Source organism: Pteropus alecto, unplaced genomic scaffold (assembly GCF_000325575.1).
Source record: "Pteropus alecto unplaced genomic scaffold, ASM32557v1 scaffold555, whole genome shotgun sequence".
NCBI lineage: Eukaryota > Metazoa > Chordata > Mammalia > Chiroptera > Pteropodidae > Pteropus > Pteropus alecto.
The window spans coordinates 811746-828857 of NW_006436809.1; the positions used below are offsets into that span (position 1 = coordinate 811746).

General features: G+C 38.2%; 2 pseudogenes; one reads left to right on the forward strand and one right to left on the reverse strand.

Moving 5' to 3' along the window:
* LOC102888419 overlaps positions 1 to 12847 on the reverse strand; it is a 29885-nt pseudogene extending 17038 nt beyond the window's left edge.
* A 3641-nt stretch (positions 12848 to 16488) lies between these two features.
* LOC112481227 lies at positions 16489 to 16605 on the forward strand (annotated as a pseudogene).
* Positions 16606 to 17112: the final 507 nt, after the last annotated feature.

Here is a 17112-nt window from a genome sequence, read left to right on the forward strand (position 1 = left end):
TCTGTACTTCTCTTTCTTGATCCCTAACTCTTTAGGAAAGTCTTATTAAATGTGAGCCTGGGGGCAGCAGCAGGAGCTGAAGGAGGAGTCTGTGCCCACTCTTAGCCCTCCCTAGGCATGGCCTCCTTCCCAGCCGGTCTTGATAGCAGCCTAGGTCTAGCTGGTGCTATTTTCCTTCAGATGCAGTGATCTCACTTCTGGGAATCTATCCAATTCTCAATAGCGGAAAAAGTTTTATAAATAAAAAAGGTTCATTACAATTTATTATCTTAATAAAATATTGGAAGCAGTATAAACACTCAACAGGAAAAGCTATAAATTATGGCCTATGTACTTCATACACCATTGTGGAGACACTTAAGTGATATTTATTAAAACTTTGTGTTAACAAGGAAAACAATAACGTCATAACAATAAGCTTTTAAAAAGAAAGGACTTTAACATGCAATCGGTGACAGTAACATTATACCTCCCCCCAAAAATGCAAAAACCTAGCCATAAAGAAAAAACTATAAAATCGATTTAAAAAAAAAATAGAACCATGATTGTATTCATGTTCTCTAGACAAAAAGAACCAATCGGAGATTTATCTATCTATATATGTGTCTATATATACATATATCTAGATATATGAATGAATACCTATATATATACATAGAGACAAATTGATTTTAAGGAACTGGCTCATGCAATTATTTAGAGGCTGGGAAGTCCAAGATTTACAGGGCAGGCTGGCAAGCTGGAGACAAAGGAAAAAGCTGATGTTGCAGTTCAAGTCTGGAAGGAGTCTGGAGGTGGAATTCTCTCTTTCCAGAGAAGTAGGTCTTTGTCTATGAGGGCCTTCAAATGACTGGATGAAGCCCATCCACATTATGGCGGATAATCCGCTTTACTCAAAATCTACTGATTTAAGTGCTAATCTCATCTAAGATAGACCTTCACAAAAACATCTAGAATAATGTTTGACCAAATATCTGGGTACCATGGCCTAGTCAATTTGATACATAAAATTATCACACTGAGCAAGGGTTTAATATTCTCTAACTTACTTTCTACACGTGTCTTCCAAAATACGTATAATAAAAACAACTTACTTTTATGATGGAAAAAGGCCTGTAAACACATTTGAAAACACAGCTTCCTTGGAGAGGCCGAGTCTCAGGCACTGGGTGTTTTTCCCGAAGCTCCCAATGTCCCTTTGCACAGCGCCCATGGCTCTTCTTGTCTCTGGCTTCTATCTTTGTTACCTGTGTCCAGAATGGGTCTCCCTCTGCTAAATGTCAGACTGTTAGAGGTCAGCAACCAGGTCCTATTCCTTTTTGACTCTCCCTCAAGCATGGGAAACTCTTTTCTTAATTAAGAACTTCCAGTGTTACCTCCTGTAGGAGACAATCTTTAGAGTTTTAGAAAGCAGGATTTTAGGAAAGAGAGAAGGAACAAGCAACAACTTGTCTAACAGTATCACGTTCAGCCCCAGGATAAATAAGCTGATTCCTGAGCAGCACCCTCCTGAGAGGAGTAGCTACAGGTGAGTGGAGGAAGATTGTGTTGCAGTTTTTCTGCAAAAATGAACTCGGTAAGATTTTCCTGCCTCTGTTGAAATTGCCTAAAAGTTATTAGCAGTGCTGGGAACCAGGCAAAATGGCGTAGATGATAGAAGCTTCGTTCATCCCCTTGAGACCATCTCAAAATTGAGACAGAAACACGGAGCAAACAGTAAACAGAGTAGCCTGGGGTCTAGATGAACAGAAGCCTTACAACTAGGAAAAGAAATAAGAAATCACCCTGCAATGGTTGGAAGTAGGAGCGGGGAAAGAAGCGCGGTTGCCTGGTTCCCAGTGGCTGAGTAGGACAGAGGCTGCGGCAGCTGCAGACGCCTCTTAAAAGAGGCCTGTCCACAAGCAGACTTTCCCACTGACAGACCAGCTCGCTCTGAGCACCAGCGCTGGGACGACTGCGTGGTGGTCACTAGGGACTTACAAGGGGACACTGAATAGTCAGAGAGAGCTGGAGGTGAGGCTTCCTCCTGGGCAGAAGTGCTGGCAGTATTCATTGTTCCTCTATTGAGCCCACCCTCCTCTGAGTGTGCAGACTCAGTGCCACCACAGCTGAGACTTCATCAAACTGGATAACAGAGGTTGCCCCGCCCAGAGGATTCTCTGAAACTCCACCTTCCCCAACTCACAGTACCACCCAAGCCACATCCAGGTGTGTCTTCCATGAGTCAGGTGCTCCTTGCTGAGCCAACTCCAAGACTCACACTGGTGGCACTAACCACAGTTTCTAGTGTGGTTTCTTGAGGCAACTATAAGCCCAGCATCTGGGGATTGCTTGCTGAATCTTTTTTGTTGTTGTTGTTCCCCTCAAACAGTTAGATTTCTTTCTGTCACCGCATTTTGACCCACTTTACCCCATCTACGTCCCTCCTCCCCCTTCCCCCCCTTACCCTCTGGTAACCACTAGCCTATTGTTCATGTCCATGAGTCTCTGTTTGTTTGTCCAGTTTGTTTGTTGCTTTTAGGTTTATATCCCATATATAAGTGATATCATGTGGTTTTCAACTTTTTCTTTCTGGCTTATTTCACTTGGCATGATTATCTCAAGGTCCATCCATGTTGTTGCAAATGGCAGTGTTTCATCTCTTCTTATGGCTGAGTAATATTCTATTGTATATATGTACCACAGCTTCTTTAGCCAATCATCTATCGTAGGACACTTCGGTTACTTCCATGTCTTGGCTACCTTAAAAAATGTTGCTATAAAAATCAGTGTGCAGATATCTTTTCGGATATGAGTTTTCAAGTCTTTGGGATAAATATACAGTAGAGGGATTGCTGGATCACATAGTAGATCAATTCTTAGTTTTTTGAGGACCCTCCATACTATTTTCCATAGTGGCTGTACCAATTTTCAGTCTCACAAGCAGTGCATGAGGGTTCCTTTTTCTCTGCAAACTCTCCAGCATTCCTTATTATTTGTCCTGTCAATAACTGCTATTCTAAAAGGTGTGAGATGGTATCTCATTGTGGTTTTGATTGGCATTTCCCTAATAGCTAGTGATGATGAGCATCTTTTCATATGTTTATTGGCCACTTGTATGTCCTGTAGGGAGAAGTGTCTGTTCAGGTCCTCTATCCATTTTTGATTGTATCGTTTGTTTTTTTGTTGTTATTGTGTTGTATGAGTTCTTTGTATATTTTAGGTATTAGGCCGCTATCACAGGCATTGTTTGCAAATATATTTTCCCATTCAGATGGTTGTCTCTTTACCTTGTTGACGGTTTCTTTTGCTGAGCAGAAGTTTTTTAGTTTGATGTAGTCCCACTCATTGATTTTAGCTTTTACTTCCCTTGCCTTTGAGATCAAATTCAAAAAATCCTCTTTGAGTCCAAGGTCCATGAGTTTAGTTCCTATGTTTTCTTCTATGCATTTTATTGTTTCAGGTCTTATATTCAGGTCCTTAATCCATTTTGAGTTAATTTTGGTGTGTAGTGATAGACAACAGTTTAGTTTCATTCTTTTGCACCATTTATTGAAGAAGCTTTCCTTTCTCCACTGTATGTTTTTAACTCTTTTGTCAAAAATTATTTGCCCATATAAACATGGGTTTATTTCTGGACTCGATTCTGTTTCACTGGTCTGTGTGTCTGTTTTTCTGCCAATGCCATGACATTTTGATTACTGTCACTTGTGGTATAATTTGAAGTCTGGCAGAGTGAGGTCTCCGGCTTTGATCTTTTTTCTCAGGATAGCTTTGTCAATTAGAGGTCTTTTGTGCTTCCATACAAATCTGATGATTTTTTGTTCTATTTCTTTAAAAAATGCCTTTGGGATTTTGATGGGGATTGCATTAAATCTGTATAATGCTTTAGGTAATATGGTCATTTTAACTATGTTGATTCCTCCAATCCCAGATCATGAAATATCTTTCCATTTCTTTGTATCTTCTTCAATTTCTTTTAATAGGGTCTTATAGTTTTCATTATATAGGTCCTTCACATGTTTCATTAGATTTATTCCTAGGTACTTTGTTCTTTTTGTTGCAATTGAAAAAGGAATTATTTTTTTTACTACTTTTTCTGACACTTCATATTAGAATATAGAAATGCTATGGATTTTTGAATGTTGATTTTGTATCCAGAAACTTTATTCTATTTGCTTATTGTTTCTGGTAGGTTCTTGTGGAGTCTTTAGGATTTTCTATATAGGGAATCATGTCATCCGTGAATAGTGACAGTTTGACTTTTTTGTTTCTTATTTGGTTGCCTTTTATATCTTTCTCTTGTCTGATTGCACTTGCTAAGACCTCCAATATTATATTGAATAACGATGACGATAGTGGACAGCCTTGTCTTGTTCCTGATCTTAGAGAGAAGGTTTTTAGTTTTTCATCATTTAGTCTAATGTTGACTAAGGGTTTGTCATACATGGCCTTTATTATGTTAAGTTACTTTCCTTCTATATAAATTTTGTTAAGTGTTTTGATTATAAATGAATGCTGTATCTTGTCAAAGGCTTTTTCTGCATCTCTTGATATGATCATATGATACTTATTTTTAAATTTGTTTATGTGGTGTATCACATTAATCAATTTGCATATGTTGAACTATCCTTGTGCCTTTAGGATGAAGCCCCCTTAATGTGGGTGTATAATCTTTTTAACATGTTGCTATATTCGGTTCACTAGTACCTTATTTAGGATTTTTGCTTCTGTGTTCATGAGAGATATCAGTCTGTAGTTTTCTTTTTTTGTGTTATCTTTACCAGGTTTTGGTATCGGAGTAATATTGGCCTCATAAAATGAGTTGGAAAGTATTGCCTCCTCTTCAATTTTTTGGAAGAGTTTGAGGATAATAGGTCATTAATCTTCTTTGCATGTTTGGTAGAATTTACTGGAGAAGCCATCTGGTCCTGGACTTTTACTTTTTAATAGGTTTTTGATAATTTTTCAGTTTCTATACTGCTAATCAGTCCATTTAGGTTTTTCAGTTCTTCTTGATTTAGTCTAGGAAGGTTGTATTTCTCTAAGTACTTGTTATTTCTTCTAGGTTATTAAATTTGGTGTTATATACTTTTTCAGAATATTCTTGTATGATCCTCTGTATTTCTGCAGTGTCTACTGTAATTTCCCCTCTTTCATCCCTGATTTTGTTTATTTGTGTCCTTTCTCTTTTTTCTTGAGTGAGCCTAGCCAGGGGTTTGTCAATTTTATTAATCTTCTCAAAGAACCAACTCTTTGTTCCATTTATTTTTCTATTTTTTTTGTTTCAATTTCATTTAATTCTGTTCTAATTTTGATTACTTCTGTCCTTTTGCTGACTTTAGGCTTCATTTGTTCTTTGTTTTCTATTATTTTTAAGATGAAGTGTTATGTTATTTGGGCTTGTTCTTGTTTTTTGAGATAGGCCTGTAATGATATGAACTTTCTCTTCTTATTACCACTTTTGTCGTGTCCCAAAAGTTTTGAAATGTTGTACTATGATTATCATTCGTTTCCATGCATCTTGTGACCTTTCTTTTTATTTCTTCTCTGACTCAGTCATTCTTCAGTAGCATGTTGTTTAATCCTCATATATTTGTGGTTCTTCCCACTTTCTTTTTACAGTTGATCTCCAGCTTCAAAGCATTATGATCAGAGAATATGGTTGGTATGATTTCAACCTTCTTATATTTGTTGAGGCTATCTCTGTGTCCTAGTATGTGGTCGATCCTTGGGAGTGTTCTGTGTGTACTAGAAAAGAATGTATAAGCAGCTGTTTTGGGATGAAAGGTTCTATAAACGTCAATTATGTCCAGTTGGTTTAATGTGTCATTTAAGAATGTTATTTCCTTATTGATTTTCTGTTTGGATGATCTGTCCATATCCAACAGTGGGGTAGTTAAGTCCCCTACTATGATAATGTGTTGGTCTGTTTCTCCCTTTAGTTCTGTTAGTAATTGCTTTATATATTTCAGGACTCCCTGATTGGGAACATAGATATTAATAAGTGTTCTGTCTTCTTGATGTATGATTCCCTATACCATTATGAAGTGTCCGTCAGTATCTTTCTTTACCTTTTTTATTTTGAAGTCTATTTCATCCAATATTAGTACCTCTACTCCCACTTTTCTCTGGATGCCACATGTTTGAAATATCATTTTCCACTCTTTCACTTTGAGTCTATATTTGTCTTTGGAACTGAGATGTGTCTTTTGGAGGCAGCATATGGTTGGGTTTTGTTTTTTGATCCAATCTGAAACTCTGTGCCTTTTTATGGTTGAGTTCAGTCCATTTACATTTAGGATGATTATTGAAATATGAGGTTTTCCTATAACCATTTTATGTTTTGCTTTTTGGTAGTCTGGTGTTTCCATTGCTTCCTTGTCCTTGTATGTCTTTTTTTTTTTTTTTTTAATTTTGGTTGGGTGTTGTGGGGTTTTCTCTCTGGTTCTTCTTGTTTTATGTTATATACTTCAGTTCTGAATCTTTGGTGTGTTGTTACCATTACATATACGTAGAGAATAGTTTTTTTATGTAAATACAGTTGTCCATTTTCTTCTGTGTGTGCCTTATCTCCATTCCTCTTTGCTTGCTGAATCTTAACAGGTGGCCCCAGAGGGGTACAGGCTTGGGCTAAAGTTGGTCTGTAGCTGAACCTCTCTCAGGACTGTGCTACTAGACATCTACTACACAAAGATCAGGAGACTTAAGAGCTTTGCTTAGTACATAGAAATAGACACAGAAAGGCAGACAAAACGGGAAGACAAAGAAGCAGAAACCATATGAGAGAACAGAACAGAGATTCAGAAATAATGGAGTCAAGTAATCTAACAGATGCAGAGTTCAAAACACTGGTTATAAACATGCCCAATAAACTTAGGAGAAATGTAGAGGAACTCAGTGAGAACTTTAAGAAAGAGACTCAAAACATAAAAATTAAAATGGAAATTATAAAAGGGAACCAGTCAGAAATGAAGAATACATTAGCTGAGATGAAGAGTATATTAGAGGGAATAAACAGAGTGAATAAAGATCGACCCACCAATATAGAGGATGGGGAAGCAAGGACGCTCAGTCAGAATGGTAAGAAAAAAGAAGCCAAGACTATAATAATGATTTAAAGAGCCCATGGGACACTATTAAATGTAAAAATATCCATGTCATAGGGGTACCTGAAGGAAAACAAGATATTGAAGAGCTACTTGAAAAAATAATGATGGAAAACTTCCCTCACCTGTTCAAGGAAATAGACATACAACCCCAGAAAGCTCAGAGAGTCCCCCAAAATATGAACCCAGAGAGGCCTACACCAAGACACATCGTAATTAAAATGCCAAAGATTAAATACAAAGAGAGAATCTTAAAAGCAACAAGGGAAAAGAAATTAGTCACCTACAAGGGAGCACCCATAAGACTGGCAGCTGATTTCTCATAAGAAATTTTGCAGTACAGAAAGGCTTGGCACAAAATATTCAAAGTGCTGAAAACCCAGTATCTACAACCACGAATACTTTATACAGCAAAGCTACCATTTAGAGTCAAATGACAGATAATGAGCTTCCCAAACTAAAATAAGCTATAGGAATTTATCAATACCATACAGTATTACAGGAATTGTTGTCTTTAAAACCATGTATCAAAAACATGAACAAAGAATGGTAATAACTACATTCCTATCAACAAATCTCAAATCCCTAACACTTATCCACCATATTACACTGCTTTCAAAATTCTCTTTCTACTACCAAATGGAATAAATGTACACAAATGGAAAATAATTAAGTGCTCCAACCAAAAGATAGAGTGGATAAGAATGGATAAGAAAACAAAACCTCTACATGTGCAGTTTACAAGAGACTCATTTCAAATTAAAAGACACACACAGACTAAAAGGAAGGGGATGGAAAAAGATATTGCCTTGATGGACCTAGAGGGTATTGCGCTGAATGAAGTAAGTCAGATAGAGAAAGACAAATATCACACGATTTCACATACATGTGTAATCTAAAGAACAAAGTAAACATCAACAACCAAAAAAAGGAACAAATTCATAGATAGAGAGAACATTTTGAGGGCTACTAGATGGGATGGGTTGGGGGACGACGAAAAAAGGCAAAAGGATGAAGAAGTACAAATGGAAAGATACAAAATAGTCATGGAGACATAAAGTGTAGCATAAGGAAAATAGTCATCAATGTAAAAATATTTAAGTGGGAAGAGGGGTATTTGATTTTAGTGGGGTGATTACTTTGTGAGTTATATAGATCTCTAATCACTATGCTGTACAACTGAAACTAATTTATTATTGTATGAAAAAAACTCATCGAACTGTACACTGTAACAATAAAAAGTAAATAGGCAAAAAAAATATTAGCAGTGCTTTGTTTTATTTCCTCTAATATTTTCTGCAATTACTTTAAATTTTAATTTATTGCTCATTTTTTATCATCCCTTTTTACCTGTTGTTAAATGTAATGTTAGTATATCTGCTTTACTTATTTTTGGTAAATTCCTATAGATGGATGAAATTTCAATAAACTAAATCTATCTTGCTTCGATTTTCAATATAAGTTTAAAAATAATTTCTAAGGTGAAAATGCTGCCGTTAAGACACAATTAAAATTTTACTTTAGAATAATGTGAACTACTTAATACATAAATATTTAAAGCAAAGGATGCAATGACATTAACTGTAATACTATGTTGCAATAAAGAACTTAAACTCTGCCAAACATGTAAGAAACTAATTTTTGGAACAATATTCAGGGGAGAAAATAAAGATGCCCAAAGTATTGTCTGACTCTTGAAACTTGGTTTTCATATGTCAGCCATCATAGTGACCTGGCTATTCTCTTCTGTGTCCACTACTTTTTTCTGCTACTATTGACTTATCAAACAATTCTCTTTCTACTTCCTAACTTCTGAACTTTGCTTCCCTTCCAGCCTCAGAACTAATCATCTTCGTCATCATCATCATCATCATCATCGTCATCATCATCATTGTCGTCCACGTCGTCATCCACTGCCTCATCACCATTTCATATTAATTACCGTCATCACCAGCACCATCATTACCATCATCATCACTATCATCTAGTGCCAGTGATAGCAAAAAAGTACATGGAATCCTTACAATTCTCTCAAGAAAGTACTGTGATTCCTCTTTGAGAAAATGAGGTACAGGATGGTCAAATAATTTGTCCAGAGTTACACATTTAGCAAATTATAAAACCATAATTTAAACCTAGGCTTACTTGATCTCAAATCCCAAACACTTATCCACCATATTACACTGCTTTCAAAATTCTCTTTCTACTACCAGCCACTTTTTTATATTTCTATTACTTAGTATGAACTCCTGATAGAAAGAATCTGGTGGGTTCCACTCAAATTTCAGTGTGGTGCCACATCACTGGTCACCAGCCAACTTATTAATTGGTTGACTGCAAATCAGATGTCCATCTCTGGACCAATCAGCGGTGACGAGGGGACGCAGGGGTGTGTGGGCCAAAATACGGCTGGCCACCTGGCCCTGTGCTCTTCACATGGGTGCGTGTGGAACAGGCACTGTGAAGGCTGTGGCCAGCATATGTGTACATGTCTGACCTCCCCTGAGAGTTTGTTAAACAGGACAACTTTTAATGTACATTTATTTAGACCTCCATCTCTTTCTACAAATTATTTGGAATGGCTTATAACAAAACTACATTTAATGAAATAATAACTATACACAGAAATTTAAAAACATAGAAACCAAGGCAAAAGAGAATAGAAATACTCCAAAGCTTAGGAATAATAATATTGAGGCACTTGAAAAAGTTGTGTTTTAAGCTTTTTAGCAACCAGTAAAAAGAGAAACATGAGCAGTCTATAGTCCATATGAGCAAAAGAAAGCAAATAGAACTTTTCCTGGCAGTAAATTCTAAAATAAATTTCTCATATAATGTTTTTAATATGGGGCACTGGGTAATGTAAAGCTAAAAGTCCTCAGCAAATTTTCTGTAGCAAATTCAATAACTGATTTCTTGTGCTTGTTCGTCACAGCAAATCTAAACAAAGAAAAGGGCAAAGCATAAACCACAACTCAGTGGAAGATTCCAGGAACGGTTAAAAAAAAGTAGTACAAATACAGAGATGTCTGTGATATAGGGACAATTTAGAGAACTCAGAGGCAAGAGCACTGCATGTCCCTCATAGAATCATCTCTAAAATATCTTTTATCAAAACAAACAAACAAACAAACAAATAAATAAAATATCTTTTATCTCCTTAGACTATTGAAAGGAGCCATGTAGTAAAAATCCTAGTTGGGGGCATTTTGGTTGTATATTTTCTGTTGCTGACTGAGATGAGTTACCTTTTCTTAAGAACTCAGTTGGGCAGGCCACAGGCCTATACTGCCCAAGGAAACTGAGGCCCTCAGCCTTCAATCCCTCCTGGATGAAAGTTGACACAGCCTCTGCACAAAGATGCTCTGAGTTGCCAATATAGAGATGCCAGAGCCAGATCATCATTCAGAAAACTGTTTTGGGATTGCTTTGACACATGAGCCAGCAATGAACCAGCCACATCATGAAGCATTATTACAGCAAGACAGACCTGGCCCCTAACCTCATGTTGCTTACAGTGGAGCGAATATTGTCATTTTGAAAAACTAAATCAAAGCAGGTACTACCAGTCACCTATTATAGACACAGAAAAAACTCAGAAGTTACTCAGTAAATCCTCTGGGAAAAACAGATTTCACAAAGAACCTTGCAAAATGTATATAATTAATTTTCTCTATACTTACTTGCACATACCAAATTAATTGTTGAAAATATCTGCCAAAGACAATTATTTTAATTCCTGTAATAATTAATATGGTGGCTATTTATCTTATTTAGTTATCGGGACCATTCATCTCTTAAAATCCTTCCTGGTTAAAGTTAATCAGGAACCATATGAGCAGCCCACTTATGCTCTACCACAGTTCCATGCATCTTGTCTATTTAATTTTTGAATTGTTGAGATAGTGGTTTAAAATGAAATTAGATATTTTCTGAATAAAGGAAATGATTCAGTCCTTGTGAAGGTGTGGTGAAGCAAGCACTCTCATATAATATTAGTGGGGTTACGATAATATGTACCAAGAGACAACTTCCTTGATGCACAGGGATGTTTATTACTTCTAATAGTGAAACAGTTCACGAGTCCAACAGAAGTAGTATAGCATGTATTAAGCAGCAATTTAAAATTATTTTATGAATAATTTCTAAGGTAAGTACTGTTTATAACATAAAGTTAAGTAGAAAGATCATATGTGCATTCAAAAAAATAGAAGGGAAAATACCAAAATGTTAGCAATGTCTATCTCTATGGATCAGGGTTAGAGGTTATTTTTATTTTTTTATACTTTGTATATAGTATTCCTTAAGATTCCAGACTCCATTTTATTTTTTAATAAAAAGGGAAGTTACTCAACAAAAGAGTCTCTTTTATAGTTCTAAAGATTGCTGTCAGATCCACCCACATACTTTCTGCAGTCCTCACTTTTTGCAGCAATATAAAAACACAAGTATTTTATGAGCATCAATAGCAAGGAATGCAAATTGCCCTATTTATTTAGGCTCTGCTTTGCTTCCCATTATTAGAGACCAACAAAGATAAAATAAAATCTGTAATCTCTCATCCCCAGATCTTTCCAGAGGATGATGTATCTTGCAAAGTTCCTGGCTGTATTGTCTACGTAGGAAAGGATGTTGTTGGAAATGCATTGAGTCACACACTGAAGCAAGGACCCAAGTGCCACCAGGTGGAGTGCCAGCCAGAGAAGATAAAGGGGAAATAAAAAGAAAGACATGGCATTTACTTCTACATGGCACCAGTTGATCCATGCTAGGTAGCCAGAGTCCACCATGACTACACTGCAAAATCAACTGGGTCTCCTGGCTTAATACGGCCGATTGAACACACATATTTGTTTCTGTTCCCATCAGAAGCCCCACCAAATATGGTAAAAGTTTTTTTAAAGGACAAGAACTGCCATCAATTGAAATAAACACATTTTTAGTTGTTTGTGTATGGGGGATTTGACGAGAACCTACAAGGAAGACAAAAAAAAAAAAAAAAACAGGAAATGATATAATCTAAATAAATAGATAAATGAATAAATCAGGATCTGGAGAGTAAATGGACAAACATCTTAGCAGGTAAGAGAAAATTAAAGGTAAGATAACCGTGGGAGAATCCCGGAAGCAGGCTGATTTCACAAAGCAGAACCCCAGAAATCCTAAGGAATGAAGACACTGAGTACCTCTGATTGTAGGGGTGCAAGAAGGTCTGAGAAAAGAAGTCGAAAGTCTGTACAGGAAGCCATTAGAGCCCCAGATCCCCTAACTCACTCATATAGCAGAGTGATCCCTATATTCCACCCTAATAGGTGGTTTACTTGCTGGAGAGTTGAACCATGCCAGGGAGGTCTGGGAAACTATAATGAAATTAGGATTAAGTAAAAGTCTACATACAAAATGTCTAGGTCTCTTGGTCTTCTTTCCCCAGTTAGTTCTGAGAACTCTGGCAGCCAGACTTGCCCTCAGAAGATAATACTGTAATCTCCTCTGGAGAGATGACCAGACCAAGAAAAAGCATACAAACACCAGCAGCAGGGAGGTTGTGCTGGTTGTTACTTGGCTTCAAACCCATCATTCTATTCTCTCCCTTTCAGCTGGCTTCCTATTAAGCCTAGAAGGAGACTTCAGGGCTGGAGGAGAAAGAAAGGACTTATTCCTTCACGTGTGCTTCCCAATCCTACCAGCATCACCACAGCAATAACAGTTGCGTCTTGATTCCAGTAGCAGCCATTGGTCGTAAAGTTCAGTTCTTCCATGCTGCTAGCACCAGCCTTGCTACACCATCTCAGAGATACCAACACACCACCAGGCCCCTCACAGGTCTGAGTTCCAGCTCCGTGGGGCCCAGTCTCCAAGATTCTGCTCTTTAATCATCTCGACTTCATCCCTTATTGCCCCAGCCTTTAGACAGGTAGCTGGTTCTTGTACTTTTTGCCTCTGTGGTACCTCAGTGTTCCTTTTTGCCTGTGGATAATCATTCTTTATATAAAATGATCTGTTGAAATATATGGAGTTTTTCTTTCACCTGACTGGACTCTGAATACAAGGGTCATCTGAAGAAACAGTCCAGCCCAATTGCACGACAGTGGAGCTCGAATGAAAAAGCTCACCCACACATGTGGAGTTCCAAACAGCTTATAATCAAGGATGCTGTATCAGTCAAGTTCTAACCAGGAGACAGAAGCCAAGCTGTAATTTGAGCAGGGAGAGTTTACTGTAAAGAGTGATTGACTGTTAGGAGGAGTAACTGTGAAGATGTGAAGAGAACCTAAAGCCCTTGGGAGCTTACCAAGGCGGAGCATCCCCACCCGACCAGACCTCATTGGAGAGGGTGTGGTCACGCCCACTGCATGGCAGGTTACTTCACTGGTATGCCCCTGGACAAAGCCTCTCCACAGTCCTGGGCTCACAGGAAACACTTTTCTGGAGTGAACTGGAGGCACTGAGGGAGTCTGGCATCCAGAGCCCACTCACTACATACAAGGCCTGGAGCATGCAGTCCAGTCAGGACCAGCTCTCCGAGCAACTGCATACACTCAGCACGCGGCCAGGGCAGAGCCCAGTGGATGAATCCCCACCCCCTTACATAGATGGTCTGTGCAGCAGGAGCCACAAGAATCAAAAACCTTGGTTCATTCAAACCAGAAAAAGTCTCTTTCTTCTGCCATGTCCCTCCAGCGCCCTCTACTGACAAAACCTAAGTTAGTGCTGGCTGCAAAGGAGAAATGCTTACAGCTCCGTTATCACACTTAGGTAAGAGGGTGGATTTTCAGTTGAGAGGCAATGCAATGATAACCAGCAGTTACCATTTGACGAAAGCCAGTTACATGAAAGATTTAAGAAACTTAGAAGAAATCAGGTCATTTCAAAGAGGGCTTGTGGGACGAAACCCAGGAATTCAACGCTGTGACGAAATTTGAAGTTCTCCATCGGATTTAATAGTCACTCAATAGTGCTATGTTTCAATATATATAAGCCTTACTGTTAAAATATACAGCTAAAACTTATTGGATTTTGTTAACCAATGTCACCATAAAAAATACATTAATTAATTAATTAATTGATTGATTAAAAATAAAATAAGATGAAAAAATAAAAATTGCTTTGGCACAGCTTATTAGTGCATCATACATTAATTAATTAATTGATTAAAAATAAAATAAAATGAAAAACTAAAAATTGCTTTGGCACAGCTTATTAGTGCATCAAAAAAAAAAAATAGTGCTACATTTTCCTGAAAAGATATATGAGATTTAGTTATATATCAATGATGTAGGAAAGTAAATAAATGTCTCTCAAGTTTAAAAAAAAAATTAGAAGAAATCAAGACAATGCAAAGAACCAAATAATAAAACCCAATGCAACAAATATTTTCATAAAAATAAGAGAAGATATTGTCTCCTTAAAAAAAGAACAAGAGGTTATAAAAATGAACATTTATAGAACTAAAAATACTCATTTCTAATTTAAACTATTATTTCAAAAGCAAAAATTTCCATAGAAGTGTTAGAATTTAAAGTTGATAAATTCTTTTAAAAAGAAACAAAGATTAAAGAGATGGGATAGAAAATATATGAAAGTCTATTTTCTATATATACAGAAAGGTGGGAGGAAATTATCAAAGAGGTAGCTCAAGAAAATTTCCCAGAACTGAGAGATATAAGATTCCAAATTGACTGTAGAGGTCCCCCTAAAGGAGAAAGTGGTCCCGGCCCTACACCAGGCTCCCCAGCCCAGAGCTCCGGTGTTGGGAAGAGAAGTCCCCAAAACTTCTGGCTATGAAAACTAGCAGAGATTGTACTGAATGAGAAGGAGGGCTGCAGGAATCATAGATGTTTCTCTTAAGGGGCCTTACTCACTGATGGACTCACTAGCTCAGCTCCAGCACTGGAGCAGCTGCTTGAAAGGTGCCAGAGACATACAGGGAGAAACTGAATTATCTGGCTTTAGGGAGAGGACTGGAGGGACAGCTTTCTCCCAGACAGAAGTGCTGGCAGAATCCATTGTCTCTTTGTCGAGCCCTCCCGCCTCCCTGTGTGCAAACACAGGCAGGAGTCTTATCTGAGCCTCCGCCATCCTGGTTAACACAGGTCTCCCCACCCTGGTGATTCCTTGAGACACCTTGCCCAACTTGCAGGCCCACCTAAGTCACTTCCAGTGGATTTTCCATACAAATGGCCTGTCTTGGTTCATGCTGCAGACTTTCCTAAAATCTCTCAATGGTTAACAAAACCCAAACAAGCAGCATCTGGCCTTGGTGTGCCCCATACCTCTTGCTGAACAGCCCCAAGACCAGTACTCGGTTCATGTCTGGACCTCTCAAAGCACTTCCAAGTCCGGTGTGGGTGGTGGCCATCTCATTCAGCTTGCTTGGTGATTCTTGCCAGGTGGCCCCATGCAAGGTAAAGTTGTGACTGAACTTGGCCTGTGACAAAGCTCCTCCCAGGAGGCCCTGGAGCCAGCAAGCCCCGTGACTGGCTTCTGACCGAGCCAGAGCACTACCCGGGGCTGCATCTTAGGACAACACACCCAAAGGGCAGCCTGGATGGGCACCAGAGTCCAGCTAAAGTGAATCTTGCTCCATAAGGTCAGCCCCTCACCAGCCAGTCCTCACAACCAATTAGCCTGAGGGTCAATCCCTCCCACTGACAAGCAAACAGCAACCAAGGCTCAACTACAACAGGAGGGCACATACAACCCATATAAGGGACACATCTGGCTAGGGTGACCAGGGAGACTACACCACTGGGCCCCATAGGACACTTACGACATAAGGCCACTCTACTGAGACCAGGAGACATAGCATCCCTACCTACTACATAGAAACAAACACAAGTAGACAGCCAAAATGGGAAGACAAAGAATCATGTCCCAAACAAAAGAACAGAACAAGCTCTAGAAAAATAAGAACAGAACAAAGCTCTAGAAAAATAACTAAACAAAATGGAGACAAGCAATTTGCTAGATGCAAAGTTCAAAACACTGATTATAAAGATGCTTGATGAACTTAAGGGAAGAGTGGATGAACTTAGTGAGAACTTTAACAAAGAGATTAAAAAAAAACCCATAAAAATGGAGATAGAAACCATAAAAAGGAATCAGTCAGAAATTAAGAACACAATAACTGAAATGAAGAATACATTAAAGGGACATTAAAGGAAATCAACAGTAGATTAGATAAAGCAGAGGATTGAATCAGGGATTTAAAAGATAAAATAGCGGAAAACACCCAATCACAACAGCAACAAGAAAAAGGATCCATAAAAATGAGGGTAGTTTAAGGGGCTGCTCGGACAACATCAAGCATATCAACATCCACATCATAGGGGTACCAGAAGAAGAAGAGGAGAGAGAGGGAGAGCAAGGAATTGAAAACCTATTTAAAGAAATAATGACAGTCTACGGCCATGCTACCTGAACAAGCCCGATCCATCAGATCTTGGAAGCTAAGCAGGGTTGGGCCTGGTTAGTACTTGGATGGGAGACCACCTGGGATGACCAGGTGTTGTAGGCATAAAAAATAAAAAAATAAGGGATTGTAAACTGACGAGGTCCTTGTAATCTGTGAGGTTAACCTATGGTTGCCTCGCCAAAAAAAAAAGGAAGGAAGGAAGGAAGGAAGGGAAAGAAAGAAAGAAAGAAAGAAAGAAAGAAAGAAAGAAAGAAAGAAAGAAAGAAAGAAAGAAAGAAAGAAAGAAAGAAAGAAAGAAAGAAAGAAAGAAACAGACAGATAGACAGAAAACTTCCCTCATCTGGTGAAGGAAACAGACATATAAGCCCAGGAAGTACAGAAAGCCCCCAACAAAATGAATGCAAAGAGGCCCACACCAAAGGTTAAAGACAATCAGAGAATCTTAAAAGCAGCAAGAGAAAAGCAGTTAGCTACCTATAAGAAAGCTCCCATAAGACTATCAGCTTCTTTCTCAACAGAAACTTTGCAGACCAGAAGGGATCGGCATGAAATATTCAAAGGGATGAAAAGCAAGGCGCTATAACCAAGACTACTGTATGTAGCAAAGCT